The sequence below is a fragment of the Manis pentadactyla genome, chromosome 2, assembly GCF_030020395.1.
Source record: "Manis pentadactyla isolate mManPen7 chromosome 2, mManPen7.hap1, whole genome shotgun sequence".
In the NCBI taxonomy this organism is placed as follows: Eukaryota; Metazoa; Chordata; class Mammalia; order Pholidota; family Manidae; genus Manis; species Manis pentadactyla.
This window is the reverse complement of record NC_080020.1, coordinates 128,159,226-128,183,996: the sequence shown is the minus strand read 5'-3', so window position 1 is coordinate 128,183,996 and position 24,771 is coordinate 128,159,226. Positions and strand designations below refer to the sequence as shown.

The following is a 24,771-nucleotide window of genomic DNA, read 5'->3' as shown; positions in this document are numbered from 1 at the left end:
TGGCACAGGGTCTTCCAGGGCTGGGGGAGGGATCTTAGCTACATGATACATTCCTATGGTCCCACAGTTTTGTAAATTTCTTATGAGATGTCTTCACTGTAATCAATTCACCTTAGGAACACTGTATCTTTCTATTCTGCATCTACTCTGTCCCACTCTGTCCAGTCTGGGCATTGGAGTGGGTGGGAGCATCTTGGGGAGCGTATGAGGTGAAGCTTAGTGGTGTATTAGTCGGTGTTCTCCAGAGAAACAGAACCAACAGGATGTGTGCACACACACACAAATACATCGAGTTTTTTAAGGGATTGGCTCATACAATTGTGGAGGCTTGGCATATCCAAAATCTGCAGAATGGGACAGCAGGCTGGAGACCCAGGGAAGAGTTGCAGCCTAAGTCCAAAGCCAGTCTGCTGGCACAATTCCTTCTTGCTCAGCAGAGGTCAGTGTTTTATTAAGGCCTTCAACTGATTGGATGTGGCCTACCTACACTGTGGAGGGTAATCTACTTTACTCAAAATCTACCAATTTAAATGTTAATCTGATCCTAAAAACATCTTCACAGAAACACCTAGAATAATGTTTGGCCAAATATCTGAGCACCATGGCCCAGTTGAGTCAACACATAAAATTAACCATCACAAGTGGGATATATTTCTTTGTGTCTGGGAATGTATTCTGCTTGTCTTTAGGTGAATGCTTCCAGACCGAGTGTAGGAATTGCTTCAGGGACTATTTGTGCCTTGGACATTGCTGACTGCTGGGATGGAAACCTGGGGATGTGAAACTGGAGGTCTTATGAAGATGTGACCACAACCCTTACTGCTCAGTGCCAGCAGCAGAGGAAAATCTGGGTATGAAATACATGAAGAAAGTCTACAGGAAGTTCTTCCAAGTCTGACAGCTTATATATAGAAGAGATTTGAATGAAGCCTGGTTAAACTTGCCAACAATCCTAAAAATGTACATGACATTGCCATTTATTCTTAAGGATCATCTACACTATTGATAATAAAAAGCAAATTTCTCTTCATCATGCTAGAGAAGGACTGAATTACCATTCTCATTCTCTCTATAGAAGATGTTATTACAAAACACATTTTATCATTTGAAGAAGGGATTAAGGAGTATGCAGCCAAAAATGTGTGGGAAAACATTATTAGAAATGAATATTTGTCAACAAGCTTTTTAAAACTTGTAATTTGTGGTGGTTTTTTATTCATTCTCCAATACTTAGTCTTGACCTAATGGCATACTTATAACTGTGCACTAATTTTCTAAAGAGAGTCCCCCAAATTGCATAAGCTCTGGGCCCCACAAAACTAGGATCTACCCTTGGAGAGAGATGAAGAGAAGCCATTGAGAAGGGTTTGAAATCAGGAGGATTCATGGAAAAAGAGAGAACCTTTCCAGGAGGGAGACACCGGCTGAATAGAAAGTTCTGGGACTTTAGAGACATCACTGTCAAAAAATCCTATACCTATCCATCAAAAGGCTTTCAGGAGGTTAAAAACTGCTCCATCATAGGGAAATGCAAGAGTTTCTAAGTGACCATCTGCATCAGAATCACCAATGGATAGCATCACCACATTTAGCGAATAAAAATATGGGGCACCCAGTTAAATTTGAACTGCAGATAAACAGCAGATAATGTTTTAGTATGAGTATGTGCCATGCAATACTGGTATCTTACCTGGCAATAACACTACCTAGGGCACTTCATAAAAGTACATTTAAATAGGTTACTCAGGTGATTTGTATGTTCACTAAAGTAGGTGAACTTGATCTAGACTTAGAGTATTTTTCTAGGTATTTAGGCCACTGTTTGGAAAGAATCCAGTGAACGATCAAAACTGATGTCTCCAAACTTACTTCCAATTCATGTCCACAAATTTGTTGCATACACTTTATAAGTGAGATGATGAAGTGTTTAGCTCTTGAATCCTTTGCCTACAAAGGAGAGTGAGTAGTAGTAATAGAGTCGCAGATTAGCCTCTGAAGAAAAGAGGTTGTGGTCAAAAGGCATTGACCAAACAGGTTAGATGTGGGGTCCTCAGTTCCTACTCATTTTTATTTTATTAAAAAAATTTTTTATCTATTTATTTTTGTTAAAAATTTTTCAGCTTTATTGAGTTATAATTGACAAAATTATAAGATATTTAAAGTGTACATCATGGTGATTTGGGATAAATATATATATTACATATATAGTATATATAATATCACTCAAATATACATATATTTATATATATACATATGTACATAAATATATATGTGTTTATGTATACATATAAAATCCTTCATATATATAAAAAATCATTTATTATAGGATATATACAAAATCTTTTATTATACGATTTCCACAATCTGGTTAATTAACACACCAATCATCTCATGTATTTATTTATTTATTGGTAAAACATTTAAGTTCTACTCTTTAAGTAAATTTCAATGATACAGTGTTATGAACTATAGTCACCATGTTTTATTAGATCTCAGACCTTATTCATCTTATAGCTGAAAACTTGTACCCTTTTACCAACTTCTCCTTATTTCTTCCACCCACAAACCCCTGGCATCCACTTTTCTACTCTAATTTGACTTTCTTTCTTTTTTTTTTTTTAGATTCCATCTATAAGTGATACCATGCGGTATTTGTCTTTCTCTGCCTGGCTTATTTCACTTAGCATAATGCCCTCAAGTTCCATCCATGTTGTAAATGGCAGGATGTCTTCTTTCTCATGGCTGAATAATAATTCTACTGTATGCATATACCACATCTTCATTCATTTATCCATTGATGGATGCTTGGGCTGTTTCCATGTCTTGGTCATTATAAATAATGCTGCAGTGAACATGTTAGTACAAGTATCTCTTCACCACAATATTTTCATTTCCTCCTAATAAATACCCAGAAGTGGAATTGCTAGATCATATGTTATTCTATTTTGAATTTTTTGAAGAATTTCTGTACTGTTTTCCATAGTGGCTGCACCAACTCACATTCCCACCAATGAGGGATCCCTTTTCTCCACATCCTCACCAGCACTTGTTATCTCTTGTTATTGTTTTTGATATTAGCCATTCTGACAGGTATGAGGTGATATTTTCATTGTGGTTTTGATTTGCATTTTCCTGATGATTAGTGATGTTAGCACCTTTCCATTTGTTGGCCATATGTATGTCTTCTTTGGAAAAGTATCTGCTCATTTCTTCTGCCCATTTTTTATTTGGATTGTTTATTTTGTTGTTCCCACTCATCAAAAATTATTTTTGTGGTATAATATAAATAAAGTTTGCTATTTTAACCATTTTTAAGTGTTTAATTCAGTGCCATTAAGTACATGTGGTACAATCAATCATTACCATTACCTACTTCTAAAATGTTTTCAGCCTTCCAAACAAAAACTCTCTACCCATTAAGCAGTAACTCTCATTTCCTCTCCCCCAGCCTCTGGTAATCTCTACTCTATTTTCTGTCTCTATGAATTTGCCTATTTTATATAAATGGAATCATACATTATTTTTTTTATGACCAAAGAATAATGTTTTAAAGGTTTCATCTGTGTTGCAGTATATATCTGAACTCCATTCCTTGTTATGGCTGAAGAATATTCCATTGTGTCAATAGACCACATTTGTTTATCCATTCATTTGTCAATTGACACTTGGGTTGTTTCTACCTTTTGACTAATGTGACATTCCTTTTTCAGTTAACATGTCACACGAAGTTAAATTATAGTAAGAATAACAATAGGCTCTATATCATTGATAACAGTATAAAGTTCAATCTGATAGCCTGATACATATATAAGAAGCCTTAATTTTGATTGATCAATAAAATAAAAATAAACTCAATTATCATACCTCATCCTTTTAGATTTTTTTACAAATGTTGTATGGAAATTCAAGTAAGCCAACAGATAACAGAAATAATACCAATCTCAGCAATGAACATGAGTGCACAAGCATCTGTTTGATTCCCTGCTTACGATTCTTCTGGATATATATACACAGAAATGGAACTGCTGGAACATACATTAATTCTATGTTTAGCTTTCTGAACATCTGCCAAACTCCCTACTCACTGTTTACAGCCTCACTGTTATATATGAGCAGCCAGTGAGCTCCAACATGGAGGCCCAGCTTCTTGAGCATGTGCCCTGTGCCATTACACAGCGTGGCACACTCAGAAGGGCCCCATGCTTGGTTTGATTCTCTGCTGCCACTGTCTTGAAATTCTTTAATAATCTTACCATTGAACTTGTGTTTTGTAAGTGAAATCTGATAGGACAATGGAGCATGTGACAGGAGAGAACTGTACAATGTGCATGTGCTTAGCCATTCCTTCCTGCTTCATTTGCATATCATGTTTAGAATGCCCCATGAGCACAGTGTTCTGGAGGAGCCAGGATGCATGGGAGCTAGTGCAACTCAAAGTGAGTCGAAGGTAAGTGTGTTATAGCTGTGACTGAGTAAAATGGGTGAAGGGGGTTTTGATAGCTGCACATGGCCTCACTTCTATGCAGATCAAAACTTGCTTTGGACACAGAAAGAAAGCAAACTGCCAAGGAACCCTATGATATCCTTTCTGATTCATGTTACTTACCTGTATTCAGCAACTACTTCCCCTGAAAGTGATGGTGTAGCAGGAAAGGGACTGGCAGTGTGGCGCATGATCGCCTTACCCTCCCTCCCTCCCTCCCTCACCCTACCCTCCCCTCCCCTCCCCCTCCCTCTCCCCTCCCCACTCCCCCTCCCTCCCTCCCTCCCTCCCTCCCTCCCTCCCTTCCTCCCTTCCTCCCTTCCTCCCTTCCTCCCTTCCTCCCTTCCTCCCTTCCTCCCTTCCTTCCTTCCTTCCTTCCTTCCTTCCTTCCTCCCTCCCTCCCTCCTCAGTAAGCCGAAGGTAGAGAGTGGTGGTAAAATGTGCACACAGCTAGACGGGAAATTAAAGCCGTTTGTGAGTTTCCTGGAGCATTGCCACTGTTCTTCTAGAATGAAATATACATGATACATGTAAACAACAACTTCAGTGATCCCGCGTGTGAGTCAAGCACTCTAAAACTTTGGTGTAAAACTGGCATTGCACAGTACAAAGATGGGCAGTGAAGTTCCTATTTCCAAAATGTTTTCATCCCCCTAATGGGTACACTGGAAACTCTGTATCCATTAAGAAATAACTCATATTCTCACTCCCCCAGGCCTTGATAAACTCTATTCTTCTTTAAAAATATTTAAACATTTTTATTTTTTCCTTACTTAAAATGACATTAAGTAGCAAATAAACACCACCATGACAGGTCAGGAAAGAGAACACAGAAGCAAGGAAAAAGCCTTTTATTTTAGTGCTTTTAGTGGCCCTTTTTTCTTGTTTCTTGAACAAAAGGTCATGCATTTTCATTTTGCACTGGGCCCTGTAAATTATGTAGCCAGCCCTGACAGCCCTCTGTTCTCAGATGGTACAACAGTTTTATGTGCAATTAAGGGCAGTGGGGGGAGGAAAGAGGTAGGTCTTGAAGTCCCATGGTGTTATTTTAGGAAGGGTGGAGCTAACCATGATTTTGCTAAGGAATGCACTTCAAAAAATGAGCACACAGATGAAAGAGGCTGGAGACTCAGGCCTTCATTATATGCTGTTTTAGCATTCCCATACTCAAATGAATGACAGATACCCTATTTTTAAGAGAGAGAGAAAGAGAAGGGCCAAGTCAGATGACATTCCTTTTTAAGGTACTATATCACACAGGTTAAAGAATTGTAACAACAGGCTCTGTATCATTGCTATTGTTACGAAAGTTATATGAAATATATTTCTTATCCAAAATCAGTATAAAGTTCAATCTGATGGCCTGATGTATGTTTAAGAAGCCTCTATTTTGATTATAAGGTCTGCAAAATAAAAATAAAATCAGTTATTATGCTCTGTCATTTTAGATTTTTTTAACAAGTATTTTATGGAAATTCAAGTAAGCTGACAACACAAATAATATCAGTATCAGAAATAATAGACTTACTCTCCTTTGGCAGATTTTTAAAATTTTGTTTTCTTTAAAAGGTACTCTAAAAATAACATACAGTATTTTGGATCAACGACTTTGAGTTGTTTTTTTTTTCCTCTTCTCTTTTTGGAAATCTTAAACATGTCCTTACATGGAAAACTTGTTTGCCTTAGAGAGAGAGCACTAAGAGAAATGGTGTTATTTTCTGTTTTTTTTTTCTGCTTTTAACTTCCTATCAATTAAGGTTGCCAAATGACACGACAGAAAGTAATCAAAATGTGTCTAGTCCTTGCAACCTGAGTCATGTTGACTCAATGCCATCTGTCAGGGAGAAATTGCAAAGGCCTGAAACCTCACATTTTAAAGGACGTTGAAGCCAAATTCCTCAACCACTAGGCAACATCTGGCCTATATTTAACTCATCATGATTTCTCTTATCTTGTATAACACTTTAGCAAGAAATGGGTGCTCCTTTTTCATGTACTATTGACCAACAAATAAATTTATTAATTATTCATCTCTATGCCTTTCAGTATAAGAGGAAATCTTACATAGTATTGAAAACACTTATTTTATTCTGAGCACTTACTTCATGCTATGCAATTTACCTGGATTATCTAATTTATCTGACAATAACACTAAGAAGTAGAGCCTATTAGTATCCCACTTTACAGATGGGAAAACCAAGAATCAGAGATTGAGCAGTTTGCCCCAACTCACAAAAATTGGAAGCAATAAAGAGAAAATTCCAGCTATGGGACTTTGATTCTGGAGCCCATCACACTATGCTGCACATCCACAAAAGTACCAGGATTTGCTTAGTTAATAGAGATGAAGATTAGAAAAACAGGGTTCTATATGATTCTCTCCTCCTTCTCCTCACAAAGATGACTGCATGTTTGGGTACCTGCTACATTTGAATTTTGAAAGGCAGTACAGCAGAAGGGACTGTATTAAGGTATGATAGGCCAATGTTATTTGTCTCCACCCAAGATTTTTGGAAAGAACTAGAATGGAACATAATTTCCCTCTGCTGTCTCAAGTATCTAGAGATGGTCTAATAATGCTTGATTGTTTTAGATAGTCTCAGGAAATACAAGTGAGCATACATTGATATACTTGGCTCTGTCCTAAGAAGCTTCTTTCAAATCAGTATTTGTGATAAAAAATGTCAAAGAAATGTGTATCAGAGTTTTAAAGTGATAAAGTATCCATTATAAGGCATGATTAGATCAAGATTCCCAGACATTGTGAAAGCCTTGAAGACTTGACCACTACAGAAAAGATGAAATTTAATGGGAATAAATGAGAAATTCTCTGTTCAAATTTAAAACATAGAGTCATGTATAGAAAGAATTTGTTTCAGTCAGGATATGCTCGATTATGTAGCAGTAACAAATTATCCCCCCAATATTCCAGGGACTTCACAACAAGGTTATATTTCTCATTCATCTTACACATCAACAGTGGGTCATCTGGGGGTTTTGCTCTACATTTTCCTGACTCTGGGATCCAGGCTAATGGAGAATTTATCACTGAACATTGCTGTTCACAGTGATTGAGGAAAATCTCTAATCAGCTCTTAAAGCTCCCAGTATTATCACCTCTCATCTCGCATCCCTTGGCCAAGAAAGTCACATGATCGCAACTCACTCTAGACAGGGAGGGAAGCACAAGCCTATCATATGCCCAGAAGAAGAGAGAATCATCCTAATGACCATCACGGGTTAGACCCAGCACAACAGCTGTTGATATAAAAAATAGTGTGAGGCTTTTAGTTGATGGCAAAATTTGGTTGATGAAAAAGTTAATATTAGAGTGTATTGATTGAGTAGCTATGGTAGGTTGAATAGTGAGGCTTCTCATACTTTAGCAGATCTGGGGGAGGTTGAAACAGTAAGAGCCCAGAAGGAAGTACAGGCTATGACTGACAGGAGAGGTGCAAAGGGCCCTGTGCGGGTCTCGAGGACCCAGGTGTGGGTTGATTTGATAAAGGCCAGGGTAGTGAAAGAAAAACTTGATGGGCAGCCCAATAGGATCTTGTTAAAACTGTGGCACCAATTAAAGCCAGAGCAGCCGCTGCAGCTGCTGAGGTCCAGCACAAGGAAGCCAGAGTCAAAGCACAATGTCTCGCCTGTGTCCCTGCAAAACTTTCTGGGGGACAGTATTCGGGCTCCGCCTGGGCCCTCACCTCCAATAGGATGATAATTGGGCATCGTGGTTTGACTGAGGGGAGGGTTAAGGCCCCCACCTTGGGGGATGTGGTGGGGACCAGAGGCCACATGTAGAAATAGCAATTCATTGGTCCCCTGTAAATGTACAACATGTCCTGGCACTGGTGGACACAGGAGCTGAGTGTTCTCTGATTTATGGCAGCCCTGAGTGTTTTCCTGGGACCCCTGCTGTGATAGATGGATATGGGGGGAAGGCAATTAGAGTGAAGAGAGACCAGGTCCAATTAGGGATAAGGCGTTTATCCCCAAAGGAGTATACTGTGTACATTTCTCCCATCCTTGAATATATTTTGGGAGTGGATAGCCTGTAGGGCCTATGGTTACAGACCACTGCAGGTGAGTTGAGACTGAGCTATGTGGTAAAGGGAGTTCCGAGGTGACATGCTAAGCACCCACCTATAGTTCTGCCTGTACCACAGTGAGTGACAAATACTAAGCATCATAAATTGCATGGGGGGCACAAGGAAACTGGAGAAACTCTACAGGAGTCGGAGAAGGTGGGCATCATAAAGCCCACTCACAGTCCTTTTAATTCCCCAGTGTGGCCAGTGAAAAAGCCAGATGGCTCCTGGCATATGACCATGGACTACAGGAAACTGAATAAAGTCACACCCCCTTGCATGTTGCTGTCCCCTTTATAGCAGCCCTTATGGACACATTTAGTCATGAACTAGGGACATATCATTATGTTGTGGACTTTACTAATGATTTCTTCTCTATTGACACAGCACAGGAAAGTCAGGAACAGTTTGCCTTCACATGGGAAGGCCAGCAGTGGACATTCACTGTCCTTCCACAGGGATACCTCCACAGTCCCACTGTCTGTCACAGACTTGTAGCCCAGGTCTTGGCCACATGGAAGAAACTGCAAATGCTGTGGCTGTATCACTACATTGATGATCTTATGCTCATGTCTGATTCTCTTGTAGATTTAGAAGGGGCAGTTCCTAGACTGCTGCAACATCTACAGGAGAAAGGATGGGCTGTGAACAGCACCAAGGTTCAGGGACTTGGGATTGTCTGGTTGAGTAAAACTAAAGTTATTCCTGAAGCAGTTATAGACAAGGTCCAGGCTTTTCCTTCCCCTACCACTGTGGCAGTCTTACAAGAGTTTTGAGGTCTTTTGGGCTACGAGAGTGTTTATTCTGCACTTGGCACAAATTCTGAAGCCCTTATACATGTTGGTACAAAAGGGCATCAGGTGGGACTGGGATGAGGCATGTGCAGCTGCTTTCACTGCTGCTAAGTGAGCAATCAAGGCCGTACAGGTCTTGAGTGTAATGGACTCAAGAAGGCCCTTAATTTATTTATTTTTGATGTTCATGAAACCGAAGATGGATGGTGTCTTTGGCAGTGGCTTGAACGGACACGCCAACCTATTGGATTCTGGTCACAACTATGGAAAGGAGCAGAGGTCCGGTACACCTGGATAGAGAAGCAACTGGCTGCTATGAACCATGCCTTGCTGGCTATGAAGCCCATTACTGGAACAGCTCTGACAAAGGTAATAGCCACCTATCCCATCATGGGGTGGGTGCAAGACTGGACCAAAAGGCCACGGAGTGGCCTGGCACAGATGCCTACACTGACCAAATGGAGCACATATTTACAGCAGTGTAGTGCCCTCTCCACTAGCCCCTTAAGTGGAGAATTTCAATGCTTATTGGAGCCAGTGATGTATACCAGTGGAAAGCAGGAAGAACTTGCTTTTGAGTCATTGGTAGTGAACAGTCCTTATAGAAGGGAAAAGTCCCTATACCTGTAGATGCCTAGTATACAGATGGCTCCAGTCATGGGTAGCCCCTGAAGTGGAGGGCTGTGGCTTTCCATCCTAAGACTGGGACAATATGCATGGAGGATGGAGAGGGGAAGAGCAGCCAATGGGCTGAGTTGCGGGCGGTATGGCTTGTGATCACCCAGGAGCTCTCCCCTATAGTTGTCTGCACTGACAGCTGGGCCGTCTATTGGGGATTGACCGTGTGACTACCGACATGGTACCATGCCAACTAGATGGTTGGTCACTGGCCCCTTTGAGGGCAAGATTTGTGGCAAGACCTATGGCCTCTGGTCAGACTAAGACTGTTACCATGTATCATGTGACTGGCTACTTGCCTTTGGCATCCCCAGGGAATGATGAAGCAGGCACACTGGCCCAGGTGTGTTGGCTAGAAGGAGAGCCTGCCTCTGATGTAGCTCAATGGTTGTATTAGTGTTTGTTGCTTGGGGAGAAAAGACAATGTGTGCTGTATTCTACCAGTGAGGCTTGCTGTTGACCTTTGAAGAAGTCAGCAGAGCCCAGAAAGAGTGCCTTGTGTGCTTTAAAAGGGACTTACACTAAGTCCTGCAGCAACATGGGACAATAGTAAAGGGGCTGATACCCCTTGTTGGGTGGCAGATAGACTACATTGGGCCTCTGCCCATATCAGAAGGAAATCAGTTTGCCATGACTTGTGTGGACATGGCTACTGGACTTTTCCTGTATGTCATGCAGATGAGCAAACCACCAAAAGGGGCCTACAGCATCTCTTGGCAGCCTATGGCTGGCTGCAGGTGATTGAGAGCCATCAAGGCACCCATTTTACTGGATATGCGTTACAAGAATGGTGCAGCAATTAGGAATAAAGGGGAAGTTTCATGTACCATATAAGCCTACTGGGGCAGACATGATAGAGAGGTACACTGGTTTGTTGAAATCTGGCCTGAAGCCGGACACCAATGTCTACAGGGCTTGTCGGTTCATTTTTTGACAGTGCTATGGCATTTGAATGAGAAGCCCTGAAAAGGATCCTTGAGCCTTGTGGATATGCTAACACACATTGCTGCCTCTCCTATACAACTGTCTGTGCAAACCAAAGAGGAGTTACTGAAGCCAGGATACGTTCAACAGAGCAACATCCTGCTGCCAGCCCCTAATGCGTTAAACCCTAGAGATACTGTTGAGTGGATGTAGCCTTGGACATTTCGACACACGGACCAGTGATGGCTGGTCCTTCTGGCACCTTGGGGAAAAGGCCTGGAAGCTGGCCTACTGTGTATTCCTGGAGTAACAGCAGAATGGTCCCCAAAGATCATGGTGGTGTACCCAAAACATCCGGGAAGAGCATCTCACAGGGAAGTTTTTGTTTTATCTTTATGGCCAGTGCATGTACCTCCTGTAGCCGTATATCTGACCCATTTGTAACTCCTACAGGGAGGGGGTGAAAGTCTGGTATACTAGACCAGGATGAGATTGCATTCCTGTCACTACCCTATCACAGGACCACTCTCCTGCATGCAACCTACCTGATGGACAAGATTTGCCTATGCTAGTCTCATTAAAACATGCTTCTTATTGCCCTTAAGGTTATTTTCTCCTACAGTTCTTATGGCCTGGATTTGCCCCCTGGCTGCAGTTGCCATGTGATGATTGCTCTGAACTCCATACCTGTTCAGCTACTGACTGCCTGTGGAATGGGCGAGCTGTGGACTTAATCTGCATAGGACTTTGAACCTAGCTGAATCCTCTAGCTTGAGGATTATCATGATTTTATTGCTGCTGCTATTGTATGTTATTATTCTGGTTACAATGCTCCAGTTTTCTTTGCCCAGGGGCCATTGCAGAAGATGGGGAACAAGTAGATTGTAACTCGAGATTTCTGGAAGGGTGGGCTCTGGGTAAAATTGCAATATTTCCAGAATCTCTTGCCTGGCCTTAGTCCATCTCCATATCAATAGGTGTTTCCAAGGGGTGAAGAGAAGTAGCCCACCTTCATATCAATAGGTAATGACAAGGGCGAGCAAGGGTTTATCTGGACCAGAGATGTGGGTGGAGCTCTCTTCTTCAGTAGAGGGACCAAGAGAGATATGCTGGATGACTGCTTGTAAGAAATAATCAGGTTTCTCCCACTTTATTTCTCCCTTTGACTGATTTCGGTTTCAAAGGTATTTTGCCCCAGGATTTTCCCCCTGGAGTTATAGGAGCTTATTCAACATTTAGAACACATTGTCTTGGTTCCAATGAATGTAGGGACAGAGATGCCAGATGACCACTGGTCAAGGATATTGTCAGAGAGAATCCTGCGTTGGGTATGAAATTTGGATAAGTAACTTCTTAGGTCCCTTTCATGATTGTTTTTTTTTCTCCTCCTATATCTGGTTCTGATAGTTACCTTGATGAACAACTCACAGGGTGGTCTTGGGGCTATGGTAAAAGGGGCCTAGCAATTGATAACTTGCTGGTCAAAGGGAATAGGCATTGTTCAGACTAGCAGTCAGTCTAAGTGTCAGGACACAGGAAGGTGCCCAGTCAGAGTGCCTAGAAGGAGCAGCTAAGCAGAATGAGAATGTGAATAAGATTCTGGCCATAGGGAAAAACTGAGATTCAACTGGGTCAAAAGGAATGGACAGGGAGTTCTGGAATGAATTCTGTGAATACTCCCATATATTTTTAAGTCTCATAGTCAACTGAGTAGCTTATGGATCAAGGCTAGATCTTAAAGGGACCTCACAATTTGGCCTTCCTCCTCCCTCTATCTGTTCCCAATCTCTTTTACTGACCCCATCTCCTTTGGTAACCCTTTGAGATCTTGTTTCTTGGGTGCTAGTTAATAATGCCAAGATCATGAAGGTGAGGCCTGAGAATCTCAATTCTTAGCCAGCTCCCTAGCTAATTCCTTTATTCCTTGAAGCATAATATCCAGTGCCTTAAATACTAACACTTTCTGAAATTCTACCCTTATAATCTCTTCCTTCTTTTTTTATGCTCTTGCTAGCCCATCACCTTGCATGTAGCAAATAGATAAAATGTTGTGAAATGAATTGAGTAATGTTACCCAAAGCTCTTCAACTATTGCCTGTGTGTTGATGAGGACTCCTTAATTCGTATCTCTAGACTGTATCTATCCTTAGCCCTGGACCAACTACTAATAGTTAAACAGGTACCCCCAACTTAATGACATTTTGCCAACCTGAGCTTTCTATCTTTTCTCTATAACCTCCTTCTCCCTGGCATATACATTCCTTCTTCAGTTTTCCTTCAGCATGGCCACCACCCATACTGTGTTTCAAGGAAAAAAAATCTGAAATCTTCCTTTATTCAACCTTGTTCCCATTGGAGGCATTCATCAATCCCAAATCCTGTGATTGCCGTATCTCCTGATTCTGCCCCTTATCCTTCACTCCCCACTGCAATTATCTTAGCTCAAATTTGTATCTTTTGTTGCCAGGAAAATTGCAAGAGCCTCACTATTAATCCTTTAGCTACAAATCTCTTCCCACCCTAGTTCCATCACTGTTACAAAAATTAATGTCCTAAAAGAAGATATAATTCCATCAGCTCCTCTCCTCTTTGATAGGATGACTCCCAGATTATCTAGGATGGTGAGCAAAACCCTTCACAGTCTGTTTCCAGGTTTATTCTAATTTGTCTTCCTACCCCTGCCCCCAATCACACATGCACGTTAGGATACAGTCACATGGAGCATCTCATGTTTCTGGACTGAGCTGGCCCTTTTACACCTACATAACTTTAAACTTGCTGGGTTCTTTGCCTTGATTGTCCACCTCCTTCTCTGTCTGGCACTTTAATACCAGTTCAAACCATACCTTCCCTGAATAAGATTTTAAGTGAGGAAATGCATACTTATCCATAGCCTTCTATTTCCCTCAGCACCTGTTCATGCCTCTATTACGGAATTGCAGTGAACAGAGATTAGCTATATATTTGCCTCCACCCCCAAGTAGACTACTATATTGTAAAAGAAGAGGCCATGCCTTTTTCATTTTTGCATTTCCAGTGCCTGGCATAGAACTGGTTATATAGTAGCTGCTAAATAAGGGATTGTTTACAGAATTACTGAGCTGATATCAGAGAAATGTCTAGAATGGTTCTATTTTGGAGGGCATCAGAGAGACCACTTAACACCAATGTCATGTAGTGCTGCCTTTGGATATTCTCACTGAGACCTCTGAATCATAAATTTATTCTATTTCTCCTTCTACACTTGAGATAGGTGAAAATTATCAAGAAATATTTTTATCTTTTTTGAAGACTAAGCCATTCATATAACTTTCTATATCTGATTATTGCTCCAATCCACATGAGAAAAAAATTTTTACATCTTAGAGAGAGTTTGATATAACAACAGTAAGACAAGCTATGTATTATTACAATAGATGAAGAAAGTGCTTATTTAATATAGTCAACAATTAAATATGACTAGATTCAGTGTGAATTAAGACTGCCAATTTTCCTTAAAAGATACAGCTGCCTAAACTTTCTCCCTATTCTGGAAGACCCTTCCTGGAATTTCATTCCATTCTTTCAAACTATCTCTGTGCTCATTGGGAGATCACAGCTGATGATGACAGAGATCAAAGAAGAGAATTCTCTGCTGGCAATTGCAAAGTAGTAGCACCAGTCCAATGGTAACTTAAAAACCTGATATCAGGAAAATGAAGTAGTGAATTCAAAGCATAGAATCTTTTTCTTACCTATTTTCTCAAGTAATGAATAAAACTAGGAAAAAAATTTACCAGCAAAGCCAAACAAGGGAAGAGATATATATAGCCTTATGCCATTACCTTCAAAATGGAATTGGGTACCAAGAAGAGGAACAGAAGATTCTGCCATGGTTCTGCTCAGCCTCTAAGACTGCTCATCAAGTCTCCCCAGTTTGGAGAGAAGTAGACCAAGGAAAAGATAAGGGAAAAGTAACATGAGTCAAGGCCCCACCTTATCCCTATAGAATTTAGCAGTAAGCAAAGGATATGTCAGGCTTTCTCATTTTCCAGGGCTTATCAATGAACTGTGGGTCTGAGCCAAGTCCTGCAAGAACCTCCATGAACATAGGCTACATCTGCAACTGGGTGGAGTGAACCTTGGCACAGAACATTTAATATAAACTCAGACAGGGGAGCAGAGCCTAAGTGTTGGGCATTAGATGATTTTATATTTTCATCTTTGTATTGTTCATCATTTAAATGTTTTTTCATGAGTGTATGCCTTTGAAAATGAAAACAATAAAGTCACACTCATTTAAGAAAAAGGAAGAAGCCTGTAAAAAAAAAAACCCAATTTCGAGAAGGCCCTTCTTAGCTTTCCCCTAGGAGCCTTTAGGGAAGGGATCCCAGCTTTCCAATAAAAAAGCAGCTCTCCCATGCACTAATTAAGGTGACTCATCTCCTTATGAGCTTTCTTCCCTGACATAGTGAATGTGCAATCCCTAGTCTGACCCCCTATCTTTCAGAGACCTGAGAAAGTGGGTGTTGGAGCTGGTTAGTGAGGGAAATGATTGGAAAAGCTCCAAAGGAGTACTTACAGATTTTTTTCAAGGACAAACACATTTGGGAAGGGAGCTGGATTTTTCACACTGTTCAAGTGGTGTTTGTACTTCTTTCTTAGCCTCAGAGGTGGAGTGAAAAGTCCTCCTAGCAGTCTCATTGTCAAAGTCAGACCCCTTATGGGAGTTTAGTACTCTTCTTTTCCCTTCCCTTGGAGCCCAGGTAGACTTGGTTCCATGTGTCCTTTGCATCGCTTTTCCGCCTGGGAGGCACTAATATTTCAGGTGTCAAAAACATTGCACAGATCTGTGTTTGATTCTAGGAAGCTTAGATGACAAAATCAGTTACATCTGGGAAAAAGCTAAGGTGACTATTTAAAACTAAATCCTATTAACAGATACTACAACCATAACATTCTAGCTGATAGGATTTTTATTCTTTACATTTTTCATATTTTCCCCAAACTTTGCAAAGTGGATGTGTATTATTTGTAAATCCAGGAAAAAATATATTAAAAATACATATAAAATATATATGATTTGAAACGAAAGAAAAGATTCCAAAGGGGATTCAAAAAAATGCTTGTATCCCCTGAACTCACCCCCATGTACAACATTACAACTATTGAATTAATTTTTCCTTTAAAACTTATTCCTTAAATGAGGCCAACCGGTTAAGAAGGACATTTAGAACAAATAAAAGGAAATAAGTTCTTCATGCAGCTTGCGGTCAGCTAGAGGAATTTGCTGTCACAGAAGGTCAGCTGGCAAGGCTGGCGAGATGCTGGCATTTTTAGGGTGCAATGGCTGAAGGAGGGGAAGGGGTCTGGAGGGAAGCAGGCAGGGGCTGGAATCCTCAGCTGTTAGGAGGAAACTAAATACCCACTTTTAGGGCAAAGAAGAGTTTCAGCTTGAACTGGCAACGGGAACATTCTCCTGACCTTGATTTGAGTCTTCGTAACAAGGTCCTGGTGATCAATTGCTCATGAAGACTGCAGTACTTTAGTTTTAATGCCACATGTGACCTTTGGTCTGCTCAGGGGACTCACACTAATGGGCCATGTTGACGTAGTTGTTACTCATGTATGAACTTGGCATGTTTTGAGTTTAAGGCACTGTGCCAGGCACTGGCCACACTAAAGCAAATCAGATGGGAAGAGCTCAGAGTCTACTGAGGCACACAGAAATGAAATAAAAATACTTATGGAACAACCTGTTAGCGCTGTGATCCAAGTGAGGATAGAGTGTCATGGGAACCCAGAGGTGGTGAATTTTGCTGAGCTGGGGATCAGGACATGTGTTTTCCCAAACCTTCTTAAAGTAAGAGTCATCCTTGAAAACTTACTGGAAAAGCAGATTCCTTGATTCCCACCCAGATCGACGGAATGAGCAGGTCCAGGGAAGAGGCAGGGACTCTGTATACAGATGCTCCCCAACTTAGAATGGTTCTGCTCGTGATTTTTTTGGCTTCACAGTGGTGCAAAAGCGATATGAATTCAGTAGAAACTGTACTTCAAAATTTGAATCTGGGTCTTTTCTGGGCTAGTGACGTGGTCCTACACTCTGCTCTCTCGTGGTGCTGGGCAGTGGCAGCGGGCTCAGCTCCTGGGCAGCCATGCGATCACGCAGGTCAACCAGCAACACACTGACAAGCGTTCTGTACCCACAGAGCCATTCTGTTTTTCACTTTCAGTCCAGTATTCAATACGTTACATAAGATAGTCAGCACTTTATTATAAAACAGGTTTTGTGTGAGATGGTTTTGCCCACCTGTAGACTAATGAAGGTGTTCTAAACATATTTAAGGTAGGCTAGGCTGAGCTATAATGTTCAGCAGGTTGGGTATATGAAATGAATTTTTTACTTACTGGTATTTTCAACTTACAGTGGTTTATCAGGTCATAATTCCAACGGAAGTGAGGACTACTTAACAAATACACTGAGGGATTGTTACCCAAGGGCCTTTTGGGAAACCTGGGTGGGTAGCAACTTGTCAGGGATTTACCCAGGATAAAGAAATGCTTCTAAAATGTCTGTGTGGATATGAATGGCCCAGGGCTGTGTTAAAATGTAGATTATGATTCAGTCGATCTGGGTGGGGCCCATGATTCCATTTCTAACCAGCTCCCAGTTATGCCAAAGCTGCTGGTGAGCTGAGCGCACAGGACTTCTCCTTGTCTTTATAATGCAGTACAAACAACCTGTATACAAGAGCCGTTGTGATCCAGCCTCTCTCACCTCTCCAGTCTAATCTTCTGCCCTTCCCAGCCTGTGCTCTGTTCTGACAAACTCCCCTGTGTTCTGTCTACAGACATTTGCCTGTATCTTCTCTTTGACCCACCCTCTTTCTCTTTGTTCAATAAACTTCTGGTTCCAGATTTAGGTTCCTATGTATTCTTCAGGCCCCTGCTTAACCAACAGATTGGTTTCCAGATGTCCTCTGGAAACATTGCCTGATGTCCCCAAATCTGGGTCAGGCACACCTGCTGAGGGTCTGACGGCACCTGTGACTCTTCCTGCAGCACTGAACTGGTAACTGTGTGTTTGCCTGTCTGACTAACCCACAACCATATGATCTGTGTCTCTATTCCCAAGACACACAGCCTGGCTGCAAGTAACTCCATAAATAGAGGTTCATGGAGTGAAGCACATGAAATCAAAAGTCCACACCAAACAGACAGAGAAGCATTTGCAATGGCTCAGAGCTCTGAAAGTTGTTCAAGATGTCTTTGGGACCTAAGTAACAGGGTGAGTTACGCTCGTAAGTCATAGGGGAAAAGGCATTGGGGGCTGAGGGCCCTTGTGGGCCATGTTGCTGGCTCTGAGGGTGGCAGTGAGTGCTGGGCCTGAGGATTTCAGGTCTAATCTTTTCTGAGTCATAGAACCTTTGAGAGTCTGAAGAACTATGGACCCCACCCCCTGAAAAATCTCTATGCAAACAAAAGACATGCAAACAACATTTTGTAAAGGATTTCAGGGAGTTTGGAAGCCTGAAACCTAAGGACCCCAGGTTAAGAACTTTGGCCCTAAAGGAGATCCTGTAGGGAGAGCAGCCACTGGTAGAAGAGAATAGATTAAATCAGGCCTGGGGCTGTTTTATGAATAAAGTTACTGGAACATGAATGTGCTCGTTCATTCCTTTACTATTGTCTGCTTTGGAGCTGCAATGACACAACAAGTAGTTTCAACAGAGACCTTATAACCTGGAAAACCCCGAATGGTCCTCACTGGCTCTTTGCTGAGAGGAAACCCTTGCTGACCCCTGGAATAACATGCAGGGCATGACCCCGGAGGACTCTCTGCACATGTTTGGGTCCAGTGCGTTTTCTACACCATACATTCTATTGTTCACGTCTTTGTTTTAAAAATAGGATTTCATACATTTTAAATGACTTTTCCTTTTCCAAATTAAAGAAATACATACAAGACAAAACAAAACAAAACAACAACCCCTGAAAAGCGTAGTGCCGAAGAGCAGCATGGCCATTTATACATTTTAAAACCAAAAATTTTAAATGATCTGAGTATTTTAAATGGATGGCAGAAGACTGTGAACATCTAAGATCCAGCCTTTCTCCACTGTTTTCCACCAAGAGGTGGGAAAGCACAGTGGGTGAGCCTCCTCTGTGGTCTTACTTAAATTATTTAGCCACTCAGTGCCTCACTTTCCTCTTCTGTATCGTAGGATAACAGATGCTCATTTTTCCCAAAGTGGTTGTGAAGATTAAGTGATCTAACGCAGGCTGGCCAGATAGTTTCATGAAATGTTAGTTACTAACAACACTGCTGTCTGAACGAAGTCACAAGCCCTGGTGTCTCATACACCTTATTTCTAGTGTGGGTTTTACTGTATGAACGTCTCCCTAAAAAGGACTCTGCTTACAACATAATTCATCAGTGTTGAGGAAATCCAGCTCACAGCACAGTGCCTGGCACATATCTGGCCCTGAGTAAAAGCCTTTCTAATGGTTGAATCAATGAATGATGAGTAGTGAGTACATTTTATAAACTTCAAAAGATGAAATGTTTTTAATGAATGATATGAGAATCCCATTTTCTTACCTTTAAAAATACAATGCATGGAATGTGGGGGTGGACAAAACACAAGCAATTCTGAACTAGGTTACATTGAGGGGAGCAGCAAATTATGCAAAGGGTGATTAACTTCTAAGTCTTCAATAAAAAGAAAAAACTCATTGAAGAGGTGAGGCAGGTATGCATGGCTGACAAGGAAATTGGCCATTTTTCATTTACCCAACATCGTCCCTTTCATCCCCCTGCCCCCTCATCAGCCATAATTCATTTCATTCCCATCTGAAATATTTAAAGAACCCTTTGTAATGACACTATAGATAGGGGTACAGTTTATCTCTTAAATCCTTTATAAGGTCTTTTTGTTTTCTGCCTGCTCATAATCTCTCAGCGTGGACATTGAAACAATTTATGGCATGTGCTTGCATCTCTCTTTTTGTTTCTCTTCGAAACTTTATCCAGGATTTCCAAGCATTAAACATACTAACTCCTCTTACAGGATTTTTTGTTGTTGCTGTTTGAAACTCTTTTTGTTGTTATTTCATATTAATCTCTCTTTTTCCATTCTTTTTTTTATTGAAGAGTTGATAACATGAGATCTACCCTCTTAGCAATTTTTTAGGTGTACAGTATTCTTGTTTATAAGCACAATGTTGTGAAGCAGATCTGTAGAGCTGCATCCTGCATAACTGAAACTTTGTACCTGTTGAGCAGCAACTTCCTATTTCCCACTCCTTCCACTAGAGCATTTTTTTTATGACATTTAAACATTGAAAGAATAAATTGGATTATTTTAGGACCGGGGATAGAGGAAAAAGAGATGAAGTAGAAGAGGAGGATTGATCTCTTTCCTCTAAGATTCACTCCCTATCATAGACAGAGTGCCTTTAGTTGAAGGACATCGGAAGCCTTTGAACTTAACTGTTACAAAAAAATATAGAATCTGCAACAATCATGATGGCAAGAAAGTCCCTGAATAGCAAAATGAGACCGATACAATTAAAGACAGAAGAGAGCCCTGCAGGACTCGGTGGGCTGAGCTTCAGTGTAGGAGTCCAGTGACTCTGGAACTCCCACTGCCTATTAGAGAGATTTTCTTGGGAAATGTCTGCATCATTCTCCATGCACAGAGAAGGTATGGGCCAGCCTGGCTTCCTTCCTAGTAAGAGAAAAGAGTGGTCCTGTCTACTACCTCTTTCCAGTGCATGTACTTGTCACCGCTGCTTTTTACCACTGGAAAGAAAAAAGAATAAGAGCAGAGAAAAACAAAATCTTGTCCTTCTGTAAGTATGCGTGAGTTTTTTTCACCTTCAAAAAGAAGATTTAGGAGGCTTAATCATACATCTCTATAAGATACTTTGATATTTTGAGAAGGGAAAATGATCCACGAATGGGTTATATGGCTTTAAGTGGGATTATTTAAAATAAAGCCACAGTATTCTGGGATTAATATCTTTTGTTTAGGTTTGGAAACCTGGGTTTTACAAAGTAGGAGTTTACCACCAACAACAGAGTAGGGTTCCTCTGGAGAATACTTGACTCTCTTAGGATTTACTTCAAATTCTTTAGGAAACAGAAGGGCAGGAAAGAGTCTAGCCTAGGGTACGGTACAACTGTCATGGATAAAAGTACATTTCTTATATGAAAGTTTGTTTGTTGGAAGTTATTGTCATCATTTGAAAACCTGTGAAGCTGATAGGATTTGAGTTAGGTTAAGAAATTTAAAAAAAGAAAAAGAAACTCCAGCAATCAATTTCATGTTCTCTCTGGAAGAAAAAAAACTGAGGAATTGCATGGAGCCCATGGTCCAAAGTCTTTTGAATATGGCAGAAGAGTAAAAAGGAAGGAATGAAGGAGGGAAGGAAGGAAGGAAGGAAGGGAGGGAGGGAGGGAGGGAGGAAGGAAGGAAGGAAGGAAGGAAGGGAGGAAGGGAGGAAGGGAGGGAGGACAAAAGATAATGACTTATGGGTACCAATTTTTTATATTACCAAGAAAAAAAATTTGTGTCAATGAATTTCAATAAAGAACCTTATTTTCTTCACTCAGAAAAGAAGATACAGAAATAGGTGATCTTTGTTTCCCTTCTTTCTTTTTCCATCTTTCCTTTTAACTTCAACCTCCCCACATCCTCATGGGCTTCATTTTAAGTGTGGCTGTTGGGAATGAGCTTACTGCCAGGTGAACCACAATAACTCTAACAGTTGGTAAGAGGGAAATTCAAGCCTCCTGTAGTGAATTTTCCTGTCAGCCTCTGCAGAGAGTGTGGTTCTGCTGAGCCTTATGACTAAGGCAGGGTGTGGTGCTGAGACACACTCAAGGATGGGTAGAAATCAACCTCGGTACCTTGATACCTGACGTCCTGCACCGTGGGATTGTCCAGGATGTGGAGACATATGATGACACTGAACTAGTTAAAAAGAGATAATAAAAGAAAGGGAAATAGTTGTTTGTCCTTGGTGAACTGTTCACATTTCTTATCACAGAATGGTGTGATACTTGCTCTGAGAGTTGGAGGTGCACAGGAGGCACCCATGGTGGTGGCCTCTGGGCTGTGTGAAGTGATTTTATTCTCCGCTGGGCCTCTCACACGAGTCCCTCCCCTTGTCTGCTGTCTGACGGTGGTGCTCGTGCTCTCTCTGGCACAGCACGCATGCAGAAGACTTTTTCTCTGTTGTTACTTAGGTGTCCACTGATTTGTTCCAGTGTATGAATGAGTTTTTCCTGGAGAGCCGGTATCTTTTGCTTCTCATATGAGTACTTTTTTCTGTTGTTATTCATTTGGCCACTTTTTCTTCTGTGCTTGCTCAGCTCCTGCAGCTGGGCATGATCTGTCCATTGGTTCAATAATGGGTCCCCTCTCCTCTCCATTAGTCCAGAAGAGCAGGAGAGAGGGAAATGGCTAGTCTGCTTGCCCAACTGACTTTAATTTCTCTTCCCAACAGAATTCCATTTCCCCTTTAATTTACCTCTCACTCTTCTCTGTTCATTTTCAGGAACAGGCTCAGGTTATCTGAATGAAAAGGGATTTCATTGGTTAGTCCATTTATTTGATAAGTACTTGCTAGTCCTGTCATAACTAGCAAGATGCATTCTGAAAGCCTGAGTTAATTCTAGAAAGCAGACACCTTGTGAAATAGAAATTGGAAGGAAAAGGGAAGAGATGGGTTGATGTGAGTGGAGAAGAAGAAAGAAAGTGGATAGGAGAGAGATCTATGGGATGGAAGGAAGAGGAAATGGGAACAAAATGGGAAGGAAAAAAGAAGTTTATGTTTTTCAGAAAAGAACAAAAGAAAGATTAATTCAGAACCAACTGTGAGCAAATGGTTTTGCCAGGACCCTGGGGACCACGCAGATCAATTAGGCTTAGGCCCTATCTTCCGAGAATTTAAAATTAAGAGCAGAAATCCGATCTTTTAAAATATGGGAAGACAAATTTGTCTTTGGATATACTTATTTCTTGAGATACATATGAAGAGAGCTTTTAAAAATAGTTGACATATTTTACTTCTTATTAAAGAGCTTCAAGTAAGTGGAATAACTTAAAATCTAAAACGTTTAAATATTTTACTTTGTTGCTAATAAATCCCTTTTCTATCTTCCAGCTCCAGCTGGGGACTCTGTGCACATGCAGGGCATGGAAGATAATCCCTGAACAGCACCCCATCCTCTTCAACCAGAAGTCAGAATGTTTGCTGCCAGATAGCTGGGAGGGAGAAAGCATATTTTCTCCTCCCTTCCAAAGCTGTTAATGTTGTTCAATAAACTATTGTAACAATCGATCTCTGTGTGGTGAATTGGATACTCAAGACATCTTGCTGAGCAAGACACTTAATGGAACAGAATTCCTTTACAAATGACATCTTCTCTCCTCTTGATGGACAGTCATCTCTGCACCCCAAGCGCTTGTTGCTGGCCTAGGTCACTGGCTCCCAGCCTCAGCAACACAGCAGTTTGAGCAGGAAAACAAAAGGGATATTACCCCGTAAAAGGCTGCAGTGGGCCTTGTCATGTGGAAGGCAACGTGCAACATCCCTGAAGTACTGCAGGAAGTCAGAGAGAGGAAGTTTGCCCGTGGGGTGCTTGTGATATTTTTGGCAGTCATGTTCTCACTACCTGCACTGTGTGTTTGTAACTGTTATGATGTTTACTGCAACTTGAAAAAGAATAGCTACTAAATTGGGGTATGATGAACTTCTCAGCTGGAGAAAGAACTGGATGTCACAGAGAAACAGCAGTGGAGATTTGAGATGTTGTGTTCTTTTTGAGGTTACATTTAGATTATTAGGATTGGTAAGGGAAAAAACACGTCTAGAAGACAGACACAGTTTAGCTTTGTCCAGCCCATGTAAGAAAAACTGAGATGTTTGAAGTGAGCTTTATAGTTGTTTTGTCTAAAAAGATTAAGTGCTCTAGGCTTTGTCCGCCTCATCATCACATCCTTTTATACTTTTAGTTTGGCTGGTGAGTTTTTCCTCAAGATTCTGTTTTATGCCAGCAAGTGTTTGGTGCTTCTGGCTTATATATTTACTATAAAACTGCTTTGGATTTTGATCACTCTTCAAGACCATTGGCTTTTTTGGGAGCTCACTGGGAAGGATTTGAAAACTCCTAAAATCACTGCTACTCTGCCTTCAAGAGATAGTTGTACCACAAATGTGATTGTTTCTAGACTTGTCAAGAGCCCCTAGAATACAATTCAAGATAGTTTCGGCCTGGGCTGGAAGGAAGAGATGAATGCTTCCTTTGAAGGGAAGCAGCTGGGGGTCTCGATGGAGGCACCTCCAGGCAAAACCCCACTCCCCAGACTGATAATTAGTGAGCAGAGGTTGTTCTTGTAGGAAGTCCCTTGTAATTATCCCACCAGGAATGTTCCCAGGGCATCTTACCCCTTTCATCAAAGGAGCTGTGGGACCACTGAATGATCAGTATTTGGCCATTTATCCTAAGGAGAATTTCACCAACACACGTCTTTTCTTCCTACATTGCTTATCGAAAGAGTGATATCCAAAAGGCAATGGTTGGTTCGTTACTCCACTTTTAAAATCTATCTCTGCACCCACACCCACATATGCCATGTATAAACTATTTTTAATGTATTATATATATGTTTAATAAGACAAAATGCATGGAAAGGATGTTTAAATATCTTAAATGTGTTTAGTGTCACCCTAATGAGATTCGGGGGTGAGAGAATTTTCTACAACAAGACACTAATGATAATGAAAGGTATTTTACTAAACGAGGATCTTG

General features: G+C 41.0%; 1 long non-coding RNA gene across 1 annotated transcript; it reads left to right on the top strand.

The window, feature by feature from the left end:
* Positions 1–4,391: 4,391 nt before the first annotated feature.
* LOC130682709 (uncharacterized) lies at positions 4,392–23,225 on the top strand. Its single transcript, XR_008996001.1, has 3 exons — positions 4,392–4,447; positions 9,565–9,734; positions 23,124–23,225. It is a non-coding gene; the product is annotated as an uncharacterized LOC130682709 (long non-coding RNA).
* The last annotated feature ends 1,546 nt before the right edge of the window (positions 23,226–24,771 follow it).